This window comes from Zosterops lateralis (genome assembly GCF_965231275.1).
Source record: "Zosterops lateralis genome assembly, chromosome: 14".
NCBI lineage: Eukaryota > Metazoa > Chordata > Aves > Passeriformes > Zosteropidae > Zosterops > Zosterops lateralis.
The window spans coordinates 10,722,265-10,737,603 of NC_139774.1; the positions used below are offsets into that span (position 1 = coordinate 10,722,265).

At 41.0% G+C, this 15,339-nt stretch overlaps 1 protein-coding gene across 1 annotated transcript in view; it reads right to left on the bottom strand.

Moving 5' to 3' along the window:
* COL23A1 (collagen type XXIII alpha 1 chain) overlaps positions 1-15,339 on the bottom strand; it is a gene marked incomplete at its 5' end in the record, with an annotated part of 185,381 nt that overhangs the window by 103,357 nt on the left and 66,685 nt on the right.

Sequence of the window (15,339 nt, forward strand, 5' to 3'; positions counted from 1 at the left end):
TAAGTAACATTAAAATCCCAGTTATCCTTGAACACGGCACAAGTTTCCTTCAAGCTGTTGTGTTTTACTACAAAACCAGCAAAAAATTAATTTTGGAGTCATTTGTTATGATTATTTTCATGTCTTTCCAATACTCCAAAGGTGTGGGGTTTGCCTTGCCACAGATAGAAAACTAGAGAATTCTGACAATACCAGGTTTTGATACAGAAAATGGATAAAATAGATAAAACTGCTAGAAACACACAGCTGTGATTGAGAGCTGTTTATCCTTTATATTCTGCACAATATGCTGCTTTCCTGCCCATAAGAGCCCAACTACAGCCAAACCTACTACAGCAGGTCTTGGCAATGGACCCTTCAGTGTCATTCTGATAGGATTTCTACTGGCCTCTATGGGACTAGTTGGTGGGGTATCTCTTTGGGAATTAAAGCCTGCTTTTCAACAACAAAAACTCAACATTAATACTCATTTCATTGAAGGCTTTAAATTTGTGTACAGCAGTGATCCATCAGATCAAAATGCACAGTGCTTTTCTGTGATCTCCATAACTATGATGCTTTGTGGAGGATTTCTCTCACATTTACATCCAAAACCCAGGTTTCTGCATACAAAAATATTTTCAGAGAATCCCCTTTTGGTAAAAAGGAACAACACTTCCATTTCACAGGACAGACATAAAAATGCATTTAGGAAAGGATTTTCCTTCTATACATAGGTTTAAAACTGAGTGATAAATAATTTCATGTTTTGGAATAACCAAAATCCCTGAGGCTCAGGAACACCAGCACTTGCAGGCTGAAGTGTTCTTTTTATGAGCAAAGTACTTATGCCAAGTCAATTTTGTGTATTATAAAGTTGTTATGAAGTGTAACTACTATGCAGTATAAACAAGACCTAAAGCTATAAGAAAAGAGGGCGTGGTTTTGTAATCAAAACCAAGGTGCAAATAATTTTTTTCCAGAGTTTTTCCACATATAGTCCCAGTGACTGTAGACATGGCTTAATAGGCTGAACATGTACAATTTCAGATCCAAGTTTAACAAGCTTCCACTGTAAGAGTAATTTTGTCTCCATCTGAAGAAAAAGAGGACAACTGCATGACTATTTTAGACTGCTCTCTGACATCATCTGTTAAAAAACACAGATGCAAAGGTAGAATTCCCCATAAAATCTTAAGCCTGACTCAACTCCTAAGTGAGGACTCAGACTACATGTTCAAGTTTGTGATGTTCTTTGGAACTTATGTCATACATTAGGGTTTGGCAGTAGCCTCACTTCCTTCTCATTTTCTGTTCTTCATTAAAACATGTTGGGAACAGGGCTTAGGTTGTTCATGTCTCTATTGCATAATTCTTTGCTTTAAATACTTCTCAGAAGGTGGGAAGTCAAAGGGAATTAAAACAAAGGAAAACTGGAGCGATGAGAACAAAATTGTGTTTGGGGATAACCATCCCATAAGGAATGTGGCAGCAGATGTGTCAGGTGTGCTGGAGACAGGAGGACAGACTGCTCCTTTTGGCCCTGGGTCTGCTCCTTGGGGGAATGGAGGCACAATAAAGAGGCAAAGCAGCAGATCTGGTGCCAATTCTTAGGGAGTTTCTGTCGACAACATCTGTGCTCATGTCAAGCACTCAGATGATATCAAGATAAACTGGGCTTTTCTGCAAACAGCAGTTTGTAAAATCTAGAAAGGAAATCTGGAACAGGGCTGAGAATTAGCATTAGAGTTTCTATTAATAATCTGAATTACAGAGCAAATCCTGCTCTATTTTCACCCATTCTTGTGCTACTATGGTATGACAGCTCAGCACCAGCCTGGAGATGGAGTTGTGTTTTATTGCTGTCCTCAGCTTCCCAGTGATGACAGCTCCACACTGACTGATATGGGACTTGTCTCTTCCTCAAAGCCATCGTGCCACGGTTATTGCTTGATTGTTTTTTACAACCCCTCAAGGCTGAGACCACCTCTCCAGCCCCTGCAAAGCTCATCCCCAAACCTTTTCCACGAGGCCAATGTGTCAAGGCAATTCTCAAGCACAGTTGCAACAGTTCAAAAGGATCATATCACCCCCAGCCAGCCCAACAGCACCATTCCCATGTAAAACAGTTAGGTAAGAATCCAGTTCTGTTTATTTACAGACTTTGTACCAATGTGGTATGAATCACAGCAAAGGGAAGGGGCACAAATCCGTAATTGCTCTGGGAATAGACTGGTTTGCTTACTCCAAAGGAAAGCAGAGAATTTATTTAATGCAATAGGTCAGTTGTGCAGTACTACATCCCTGGGGAAGAATTCTTCTCTATCAACCAGCAACAAAAATAAATAGATCATTCTGCCCAACAGTCACCTAAAAGTGCTGCAGTTCATCTGTACATGAAAGTAGATTTTAGGAGAGTTACCCATAATAAATTAAACTCCAGCTCCTCATTTAATAAGTTATAGTCCCTCTACCAAAACAAGATAATGGGAAATGAGACCATAAGGATGCACTATAAACCTGGAGGGACTTTCATCAATTCCTAAAATTTTAAGGAATATCTGCAAACTGCATCTCACTACATCATTAAAGTAAGCATTTGATACTTTAATCTCGTCCTATGAAAGCATGCCATCCATCAAAACTATGTTTCTGCTTAGGAAATGCAAGGAGTATCAATTTGATTCTTTAAATTAGAGGCACTAAAAAAAATCCACACTGAACTAAAAAATAGCCCCAAACTACTTACTCAAAATGCTTGTTACATTTTACAGTGCTGGACAGAGATTGAAATATTCAAGCCAGCCCTGAGCAACAAAGAGTCTACTTAAAATTTATGGACAGATTTCAACTTGTTCAGAAGAGAATGCATTATTTAATGTCACTAGAAAAATATTATTAGAATATGTTTCTTTTATTGATGAAATATGAGTAGAAACACACTAAGGGAATTGGTACATAGACACACAAAGACCGACATTGTTCCTTCTGGAAGTAACTTCTGAAAGTATAAATGAAAACTCTTCCCCGCTCTGAGCTTCAGAAGTAACCCACATATGAAAAAATATCTTTCCCATCAAAACCCAAATACAGCTCCTGTGCTTTGTCATCAATGCCTCACAGCTTTCAAAAGCCTGCTGGATTTTAGGGAAAGTGGATGAAGCCCAAGAGACAGGGCTTGAGGAGCACACAAACAAGCTCCTGATAATCCACAGGAAAGGAGATAAGTGGGTTCAACCTGGACCCCTTGAGAAGAAAACAAGAGGAAAGCCTCCTTCAACACAACTGCCTGAATCACACACTGCTCCATTTACCATCATGGTGGCCTGCAACAAGAGGCTTCAGCAAAACAAATAGCCTTGGAAACGCAGCAGGGTTTAGGGCAGTTTCTTCCTGAAGCTGGAGAAAAAGGAAGGGGAGAAGCAGACAGGCCATGCTGGAAGGAGCATCTCCCAGATCCTGGAGATGTCATGCCTGGAGTCCCATCAGGTGTTTCTGGGCTGGACCCTGGTGACTTCACACTGTGGAAAGCTTTACCTGAACCAGGTGAAACTTTGACTTTTTTACCTGAACCCTTGACTTTTCATCACCACTGGCTGGAGAAATCACAAGCACAGTGTGAAGTCTGGTGGGCTCAGACACTGACAAACTTCCCTGCTTAGTGGGAAGCAGGGAGAAGAGTTCCTATTACTTAACTTCACCTTGACTCAAAAACAAGGCAAAACAAACCCAGGCCTCTCATCATGCCTTTTTTTTTTTTAAGCTCCCTCCAAGCCTTACCTACTAAAGTGCTCTAAGACAGCTTTAACTTTCCCAAGGCTGGCACATCCCCATACCTCAAACTGTCACTGCTCAGGAAGCCACAAACAACCTCTTCAGCCATATTTGGCAGGGGAAGAAAGAACATTTCTCCTTAGAAAACATGCCCCAAAAGAGGCTTGTATTTGTTACAAAAGGGTTGGTGGTTTTTCATTCCTGCAGGGAATCCTCAGTGGAGAGGAGATGCTCCTGGGAGGTAGCCAGGGTCAGTGCTTCAGACCTCAATTAGTCATATTAAAAATCAGCAAATTTTAAAACCATAGTGCCAGAATCAGCATTTAAAACCAGGGTAATTCACAAAGCTGAAAAACAGGCTTTTTGTTTCTCTGATGGCATTCAAACAGTGCCAGTGCTTTTGGACTCATTCATTTTTAGATACCTGCACTGAAAATATGCCTCCTCTATTCTCAGAGCAGCAGGTGCCCAAAAGCAACCACAGGAACCTATGGGTCAGGAAAACAACTCCAGACAGAAGGCAAAGTAGTTACTGCATGGGGAACAACTCCTCACAGAGATCCCAGGGATCTCTCTAAATCTTGCAGGGATCTCTCTAAATCTTCATCCTGACGGCAACAGACACTTATCAATCAACACCACTTTGAGCAGGATTCAGATAAGCCCATGAAGTGATATAATGGAACAATGGTTATGCCATTTTTTAGTTCCATGATACAAGGAAAAGAAGGCTGGGATGACACTACATCCTAATGGGAAAACACTAAAGGGCAGAGATTTATCCAGCTAAAATATAAACTCATAAATCCATGGGCAGGAACCCAGGAATTTTCAGTGATGTTTATTATTCTCTGAATACTTTCTAATAAATTCCCTCTTTAGTACAAAGCCTGCCTGATCTAACTGTACATATTTACTTAATATTTTCTCAAGTGGCTTACAGACTGGCTCAGAAAAAAAAAAAAAATTCCCATAGTGCTTTTTCAAGAAAAGCTGGGTACACTGGTTGGATTCAATGGCAGATTTCTGTTCCTTGCAGTCCAGATGGCCCTGATCCTGAAACCAACATCTACCAGATCCACAGGTTTGCAAAGGGTCCATCTACCCAGCCAAACTCCAACCCAGCTGAGCTTAAAATCTTGGTACCTTGGGGCAGAGATTGCCAAACAGGAGAAAAATAATACATCTTTGCATAGCGTCAAAAGGAAAAAGCAGCAGCAAATCATGTCCCCTCAGGCATCTCAGTTCTAGACCACCTTGTTTCATATACCAGCAGCAATTCTTCCCCTCCATGTGTATTTTGTGTAGATATGAAGACAGAGTTTTAAATGGCCTTTTTTCCTCTTTATAATACCTTTTCAGTTTTTTTTCCACTAGATAACACACTCCAGCAATTATGCCAAGAGGGATTAAAATCAATTACCTCCTCCTTGAGAACGTCAGAAAGGGTCAACCACCCACCCCACAGCACTGCTGACAGATGCCTGAAAACAAAACAACCAACCCAAACCAAAAACCCCAACATTTCAGCTCAACAAGTCTCCTGGAAAAGCCAGACCACATGTTCTTCACCTCAGGGTGAAGAAGAGAGGAAGCCTCAGCTATTTAACAGACTCAAAAATTTGGATGACAATCCTCAGTGCCACATGTGGCAGCAAGGGTTACTTCATTCAAGCTAAAACAACATATTAGGAACTTTTTTCCTCCCCCCCCCACTGCAACATCACTTAATGGATGAATCAAGAAGAGTAACCCTGAAGGGCAAACTTCTCTTAACCGTGGAAAAGGCATGTTAAATAAGTAGTACAACACTTCTGGGACGCATTCAGCATGTCCTGGCTGCAGGCCCAGGAACATAAATCCATTCCTTACACTGGATTGAGTTTGCTTCAGTCTTTCCACTGGATGCATTCCAAAGCCCTGTCCATCCCAACAGCAGCATCTCCACACCCCCCCCATCCATCCCATGTTTTTCAAGAGTTCAGTCAACTAAAACTTCTTGATTGCCCCAGAGTAAGTCCAGGCCTCAGAGCTTGTCATGCCCAGTTAGTAACTCATGAGGCCAACACCAGTCCAGGGAACCTCTCACATATGGGGACTGTTCAGAAAATTCTTAGCAAGGAGGAAACCTCTTCAGCCCGTGACACCATCAATTACACTCAACAGCAGTGGCAGAGAGAGGAAAAAAAAAAAAAAAAAGATTTCTCAAGGGAAGAGGAGTCTGAACTTCACATTCGTGCAGACAGACTCATCATCCGCTTTTCTTGGGTTTCTTATTATAAGAGAAAAATATAAGCAAGATCCCAGACGATCAAAAGACAAAGTGTCAGTGTCAGATGATTCATGGCCGCCCAGTTCCTCTTCATTTCAAGAGTGACAAAGTAAAATAAATTAAACCCAGCTGACTAAAACAAGCCATCCTAATTCATGGATGAACCAGGAGAATCAAAAGCGTATGACAGTGTTAGCAGGAAGGCCTTCTTTTACATGCAAACAGCCCTCACTGTGTAAATGGCCAATTAATTTATGGGAGCCAGATGTCCCTGTTTAGGGCTGTTGTTTACCTTACTGCTCTGCCCTTTGATGGATTGATAGATGTCACCATTTTTCAGCAGCGAGTGAGCAGCAGGGCCACTGCCTCCCAAGCAGAAAGCCCTTGCTATCCCAAACCTGATAATTTTCCTTCTCCACAAACTACATTCTCCTATTTCCAGACTTGGTTTGTAGTAAAACATGCTTCCCTCAGTAAATGAGATGAAAGATGATCCTCCTGCTTTTAACAAATTTTTGTATGGAAACCAAAGCCAGCCTCTCCCCATATTAAAATGGGCAGAGGCTCTGGTTCCAGAGCTGCACCACAGAGTGCCAGCACTGCTGATGCAAAAATTCAACACAGGAAAAAAAGGCTTCCCCCAAACATATTGCCTATCAATATCTAATAGCAACAAAAATAGGGAAAGGGAAAAGAACATAACAAAGAGACAAGAAGTATAGCTGAATCACACCATCAAGATAAGCAGAGCAAATTTTTCGTTAAAGAAGCTATGCCAAAGTTGTCCAGAATCAGAACACAGTTTTATATTCACACTAGGCTGTAAAGTAAAATCTAAGTCTAAAGACAACTGGTAAAGTATAGTAGGTTGGCAGAGATCAAACTCTTCTCCTTGATTCACTATTTAAATCCATAGATAACATAATCCATATGATAAATAAAAGGAAGAATAAAAGCAGCTAGAAGTAGAAATTAAGAGATACATTGTACAATGAGAATGTCCATATCATGTGCTAACCATTTTTAGCAGCTGCTAAGTAGTTTAATATGCAAACTGAACTTGAAAAAAGAGAAAAATTGAGTTGCCACAAGATATCAAGGTCCTTGTGCTCTATCATGGTTAAAGATCAATGCACACTGCCAGCTGCTCTGTTCATGCTCTCACACAGCAATGCAGAAAACAAGATTTCAAGATGGGCAGAACTTATTATCTGAAATATCCCATCAAGGTGGCATACATTTGTCCCCCTAAACACTCATCTGCAGTAGATTTCCAAATCAATATTCTGCTCCAGCCTACATTGCAATCACAGTGCTCCCAGCAGCGTCCCCGGGGACATGCAGCAGCCAGCTGTGCCAGCCCCATTCCTTTGGTTACCCTCCCTCCCTGATGGGGAGAGATCTGGAATCCCACAGTTCTGAACCAGTGAAATACAGAAAGTTTTCCCTCCAAGTGGTTTTCCACCTTTCTCTCCTCATTGCCTCATTTCAGTTTGTTTTTTGTGGTTTTTTTTTTAAAGTATAAATAGAGGGAAGGGAGCCTGGAACACTGAAGTTCACACAATTTCCAGTTTGGGGGCTTTTTTAGTTTGATTTGATTCATCTTTTGTTTAGTTTTGTTGTTGTTGTTTGGGTTTTTTGTTTGTTTTTTTTTTATTTTATTTTTAGTGTTGCTTTTCTGTTTGCTGACTGACGTTATCTACAGCTGTGCTTCGACAGATTCTGATCTCAGATTCCTTTGCAATTGTCAAAACACCCACTTTGAAACAGGCAGCCAGGGAGGCTGTTTAGCACCTTCCTGTCGTGCTTGGAATCTTAACGAATACCTCAGGACACTGAAGCCCTGGATCTGAAGCCAGCCCACATCCCCCCAAAGCACTACAGAGTCATTTACCACAACACATCCCGTTGAATAGCAAAGGTAATCTCTCTTCAAAAGCCCAAACTTCTAAGTGTCCATACAATTTATTTCCTTGATCAGTTCAATTTTTTTCCCAGTGGTCTGTGTAACAGAACTGTATAATTCATGGCTGAATCTCGAGGCTTTCAGGTCAGATAAAGCTTCTATTGCTTCTAATCTGTTTGTAGTAAGAGCTGATAAATTGAACAGAAACAAGAATTGAGCCTAACACTAATAAAGCAGCACTTGATAACAAAAGCTCCATCAATCTGAGCAATGTTTCCACTTAAGATGATGCAGCTGAGATAGGAGAGAGACCTAAGCCTTGGTATAATTTTATATACCTGCTCACTTAAGTGACATTCATGGGGATTAACACAAACAGCCTAATTTCTTTGTATGACCAGAGTATTATTTATTATAGACCAATTTTCCCATTTTTCCCTCTTGCTTCTGCTGTAGGTGGATTTCTGCAACTGCCCAGTCAGTGCAAGGCACCAACTGCTAAGAAAAAGAAAGCTGTGCTTGTTATTTCCCACAGACTTCCAAGTTTAAAGATCAATTTTGTATTATATTTTCCTCTACAGATTTTCATCTGTTCTGTCTTCAGTTTGAAATGTTCTCAGCAGTGAACATCTGTTAGAAAATCTCTTACAAAACCCCACTTAGTCTATGGCCCTTTAATCAAAGAAGGGTGAGGGCATTAAGAATTTAAAATAATATATCCAAGTTTAAAAACAAATACATGTGTTTTCTATTTGAGAATGTGTGTTATTACTTTCACATTCTGACCTGTTAAGTACACATGCTCTACCACAAGTCTCTCTGGAATTTTGGCAAGAACCAGCATTTATTTAATAAAAGGCCTTATTAATCGTAGGACTCTATCGTTGATACTTTGCATTTACACAGCACATTACATTTTCAAAGCACTCCAACATTAAATAATTCCAGCAGCCTGTTTATTTGCATAGATGGATGCACACAATTGTAGAGGAAATTATGAAACGTGTTCACATGTTTCTGTCTGAAAGGAGTTATAAAAACTAAATTCTTGAGTAAATTGAAGATAGTTCACTATTTTTGGCACCGCATTATGAGAGAAAGCCTCAAAGCACAGCAAAATTATTCCAGCATGTCTGATAAAGATTTGAGAGTGGGATTCCTCTCACCTGCCTCGGCTTGCCTTCAGAGGAGGGTTTTCCATTAGAGTTGTTCATCCCAACCCCTTTATAGTCCAAAGAAAAGGTTGATGGCAACCTCCAGAGAGGTCCCCTGTCGCCAGGAGAGCTGCATCTCCCCAGGAACCCCCAACCAACTCCATCTTGTGCACTCAGACCCAGAGAAGAGGGACATTTAAGGCAGATGAACTCAGCTCCATGTCTGCCCATCTCTGACCCATTTAATTGGACAACATTAACTAGAAAGATGAGTGTAGCATGTAAAAGGACCAAAGGTATTTTGTTGTTACTGAACAGCACCAGTAAAACAGGCATTGCAGATTATTCTGAGCCAGTCATTGACACAGACTACTTACAAACAAGGGGTTCTTTGATCCCAAGATACAAACAAGATTTTAGAAGCCCAGAAACCTTAAGTGTCTTATATGTGTCCAGATATCTTACATTAGAGGTTTTAACACTTGGAAATTCTTCCCTTATTTTGATATGAAAAGACTTCCCTCCACAAGCAGACAAGCAAGACTAGATCCTGGGTCAACATAAGAGACAACTATTTGTGCTGCTACATGATTTTTAATTAAGACCAGGAAATCACACCTGCAGCTGCCTGAATTTGAGATTGTATCTTTTTATTCTATAGGTGAAAACCAAGATTTTTAAAAAATCACCCAACCAAAATAGCCTTTATGTAACTTTAGACCCCATCAGAGTTCCAGTGAAATCAATTGGAAAACTATAATATTTATTTGGTTTGGGCAGCACAGTCACACACACACAAAAAAATTAGCTTAGACAAAACTCAGCTTATAGACTTATTTCAGAGGAAAATTTAAAAAAAAAAAAAAAAAAAAAAAAAAAAAAGCAAGCTTGATTCTAATCACAAAATCACTACTGGATTATTTTCGTGAAAATAAAATCCAGTGAATACCCAAAGCAATCACCTCAAAATCTGCTGACTTACTAGAGAACAGCTACTATTGGAGTGCTGCCTACCTGGTGGGAGCAAGGTGCTGCTTTAAGCTGTTGCCCAGCTGTGCAGTGATTTGCCTGGGCAAATGCTCACATGCCATCACAACAGATGGAGTGCCAAACCCACAAACCCAGCTTTCTCCACGGTGGTTAATACCACATGCCATGGCTATGAGCAGGATTCTGTGCTGCGCGAGGCAGTGCAGGGCTGGGGGAAGAGGGTGTTACATGGCTCTGCTGTTGGCAGCTCTGCTGACGCACATGACGGCATTAGCAAGAAGCTGAAACATGAACATGTGTGGGATGACTCTTCTCTTTATTATTAACCCATGTCCAACAGTGGGGAACAGGGAAAATGCTTTTCCCAGGCTGAGAAGATCATCTCTTGAGCACTTGCACCAATTCTTGTGCTTGATTACCCCGGGGGCAGGAAACAACTCTAGGAACTGTGCTGGGGGCAATTACATTTGTACTCTTCCCTGGCTAAAAACTCAAATCATGCCAACCAAAACAGCCACAGGACTCTTCCTGCTCTTGGGCAGGTGCTTGAAAACATGCAAGAACTGTCTATTCAATAGTTCTCTGCTGTCCCTTTAATTTCATCACCCTTTTCACCCTCCTCTGCACACTTCAAAGGTCCTCTGTCTCCTTTTAGAGAAAGGAGGAGACACACATGCTGTCTCAAGATGTAGGTGAGCCCGAGATGTCTCTCGCCTTTCCCAGTCATTACTCATCCATCTCCCACACACAAGACTATTTTATTTATCTGCACCACATTCTGTCTGTCATTTTATCACCTGGCACTCAGCAGCTGTTGGGTAATTACAACATGGACACACCACATGTATCTTGTCATTAGAAAACAACCCCCAAAACCCCCACATAGTGGAGCAAAACCCCAACCCAACCACACCCAGGCTCTTCACAACACATGTTCAGCTTTAACTTCAACGAAAGCTCCCTGGAGAGCTCTGAACAGATGTGTCCTGCAGGCTTGTCCTGGTTTTATAGAAACTGCTTAGTCAAACATCCCACCACACCTTTCAAGTTACTTTGACAGCTGTATCTTAAGGGAGTTGGAGGAAGGCTGGTTAGGAAGAGACAAAGGAAGGCCAAGATCAACCAGACCCATGCATTTCAGAGAGATACTTTACTAAAAACACATGAGATCATTATTTAGAATGTTAAAAGTTGTCTACACAGAAGTTAACTCCTGGATGCACAAACATCACGAGAATTCAGCAAGTTGGTGGCACATCTCACTTTCTTCCAAGTCCACAACTGGATTATGTCCAACCAATTCATTCTCCAAGAAGCTGGAGTCTCTTTCCCTTTCTTATTTCCAAAAAAAGCACACTCATCTTTCACTCAAACCATTTCTCCCCTTCACACTGCAGGATTACAGTGGTTTATACCATAGAGAGTTTTTTAACTGCCATTTTTCAGTTTATCATCACAAGATCTAAAAGCAGCTTGCTTTCTATGCAAATCCACAGGCCACCTCATTTCTCAATGTGGACATGAAAGCACACTTCAGAGCAACAACATTCCTGCTCCAAAACCTAGCACAGGAATATTTGCAGAAGACTTAAAACCACACAGTTGGATCATGTCCTCAATAGGAAACAGAGTCCTGAATAAATAAGCACACATCTCAAAGTGTTTCTGCTATTTTCTTTAAAAAAACCCAAAACTAAACATGCCCCCAAAACTCCCACAAAACAGTTTTCCAGACTCCCAAATCTTGAAATAATTAACACTACCCTGATGTTCTGGTGATATTCAAGATGGAGAGAAGCCTGAGAGCTTCCCCACCCCCAGGGTGCTACTACAGTGCTGCCATGAAGAGCACAACTCCAGAGGAAGGACTGTCAGATGGAGGTTTACAATTATTTGACCCCAAGTCGAATCATCATCATTTTCTCTTTTATGGAGGCATGATAGGATGCTGTATATACCAAAACCTCCCTAATTACTGTGGTTTCCTTTTGGATAATAATCAGGAAAATATATGAGTCTATGAAATCTAAATGGTAAACAACATGCAAAAGGGGAAAAAAATGAAAATGGGAAAAGCACTCATATTCTTGTTCTTATTTGTGTATGTAAGAGCCTCCTTCTGGGACTAGAGCCTGGTAAAATTCCATGTTTACATTGCTTATGAAATTCAAGGATAGAAAGAACATATGATTGGACAGATTCCTTTAAAGTTTTTATTACTTTGAGTCCAGGTCTGGTAGAATTATGAAGATCTTCCCAAGCAGAATCAATAAAGGCTTTACAGCATCCTGGATAGTTGGCAAGTTTGTTTTTATCTTCTTCCTAGCTTTGTTCTGCTTCTCCCCCTTTGAAGTTCGCTGCAGAATAGAAACATTTTGGTGTTTGATGGTACTAGTCAAAAAGCTTCTGCTGCACATTGGTAATAAAATCCACTAACCCTTTTAGGAAAGAGGACTGTACATAAACTAAGGATAACTATTAGAGCAGTCATTGATCCCTCTGTCTTGTCTGCAGGGGAAAACAGCTACTACTGACAAGCTGCACGAGATAAAATTGGTCTAAGGAGAGGAAAACTGTCAGTACAGCAGCAGAATCCTTGTGCCTTCACAGCACCAGCCACTTCTCCCATGCAAACCAGCAGAGCCATCAAATGCAGCCAGCAGCTGAACATGAAGCTTCACCCTACACAGAACATACAGAACAGGAGATTTGGAGCCCCCAAATAATACGTGACCACCTGTTCCTGGGGCAGACTCATCATGCATCCTGCTCATACCAGCGTGCTCACGGGGGGATATTGTTTCACTGCCATATGTACCAGCCATAAATCACAGCCAGAGCCTTTTAGTTAGTGTTGTTAGCACTGCATTTACATCTGCAAGCCGCAGAAACTGTTGTGGTGCTAGCAGCACACAGTTCCCTCACATGCTTCCCAAAAAAAAAAAAAAAAAAAAGGGGGGGGGGCGTTTTAAAAAAGTAACATAACCTAATGGGCAGAGTCGAGCTGAGAGCTGAATTCCTCCTCTTGCTTTTGATCTGCTGCTTGTATTTAAAGACCTCCCAGGTTATGAAGCTGTCCCCATGAAGAGGCTGGAGAATGACAGCTGCAAACCTCATGCTGCCCGTCAAACCCAGCACAGAGTTCAAGAGCCCATGAGAAGAACTTTGCTTATTTTTATTGCAACACACAGTATTTTTCTCCTGTGTTTATTCTCTCAACTACTCCTCTCCATGCATGTGTAATTGACCCCTCCATTGACTCTTTGCTACGCTGGAAAACTACTGCTAAGACCATGAACCACGGATTATATTACAAACACTTAAAATATCTTCTAAAGCAAAGAACAGTCGTGACCGCTTGTTTCATTCTTAAAAACTCGTTCTGATGTTCAGCACCAGGAGATGCATTAATGAAAAGGAAGTATCACTGGACTCACAGAAGACAAACTGTTTCCTCTCCGACCCTTGAGGAATGACATCTCACTCCTCAGCTATGAGTGTCCTCAGAAGAGAGTGGCTTCAGCAGCAGGGGTGTCTGCAAGATCTGCTGCGGCATCATGGAGCAGCAACAACAGCCACAGCAGCTGTGCCAATGCCTTTCTCTCCAGCTCAACCCTGACTCCGTGTAAGGCATCCTCAAAACCCAGCAACAAGCAGGGAGGAGAGAAGCGCTGGTCTCCTTTGGTGGTTTCTCCAGAACAAAACCAGGTTTTCAGAGAAGAAAAGAAATTCAGCAGCTCTGGGAAGTGAGCACACCAGTACCATCCATAAGGGAAATCCTTTACTCTTTGGAGAGCTGGGAGCTTACGGCCCTGACAAGCAAATTCCATCCTTATTACAAGCATTTGTATTTTTCAGTACTCCAGTGTTACCCTGCCCCAGTCACACACAAAAACCGTGTCAAGTACTGCACAGGTAACCCCTTACCCAAAAAGCTCCGAATTCATAAAGCAACACCCTAACCAAACCAAGACAAAAGTACAAAACCTCCTAATGATCAATGTAGTAAAAATGCCCTACCAACCAAGCCTTTTCCTTTATTTTTTAAGAACCTTGAGGGATTTACGAGTGGGACTCAGGATGGGAATGATGAGATGGTTTTGCAGATGCCCACATGCAGCTGCTCCCAAGCATGAAGGTGCTTGTTTGAAATAAATGTGAGAACTAAGCAATAGAAGCACTGGCACCAGTTCTGAGTTATTTTTGATGAAGATCATTTGTTTTCCTAAGGAGTTGCAATGCAAACTGAGGTAATGCTAAATGTATGTTTGCTCTGTGAGATGATTTTAGAACTCTGCATCTGAAAACTTCACATAAATTTCTTTCTAAATACAAGTAGAAATAAGCTTTTACAAATGCTGACAATCAGCTGCAACCTCATGGGATTCTGTGTTAAGAAACCAACAGAGCAAAAGAAACCTCTTTCTAAGATTGCAGAGTGCTTTACAATCTTCTTTAAAAAGCATTCAGTACAAGGCCACAGGAAAGCTCACCTTCAGGGATATTGGAGGAATACCAGTGATTACTAACCACTGCTTTGGAACATCATGATTAAATTATAAAAATCCCATCCAATTATAATTGTATCTACATAAACACAGAAGGTCAGGAAGGTGCATTCCATTAAGAGGATGCTGTGTTAGGATGCATCTTACTCCTCCAAAAAGTCAATGGCACTTTGGCAGCTGATCTGCTTATGACTTGGAAAGTCTTCTACTAAGATAAAGCAAACGTCTAATTTGACAGACTTGCCAAAACCGTTCTTATCTGTTCTTACTAATTCTTAAGCTAATGGTTTACAAATGTCTGCTCATTAGCAGTGCCCAAAAAAGCACACTATACTCAGCTTTCTTTTTTTTAAGTCACATAACACAAAAATCATAACAGAAGGAAAAAGAAAGGCAAAAACTTCTTGTAAAATAAAGAAGCCTGAGCTATTTCAGGCAAAAAAATGTGTGGAACTAAGTTAAGTAATTCAATCCAGGAGAGAAACCTGCACAGCAGATACTGAATTTATTACTCATAGAGGAGAACTAACCAAAATTCTAATTGAAAAGCCCACTTCCCTATTATTTCAAACCATTACAAGACAATGCAAAAAATGAAGATATTAATTTCCAAATTTTTTTCCCGGTAGCTCACTGGAGTTCTCACAAGATCACTAAGTATACGGCAAAAAAGCTTCATTAGCACTTGGGAAAACATCCTTGTAAGGTAAAACTCTCCAAGCTTCAATGTGTCAGCACCCAAAGGGTGGGTGCACC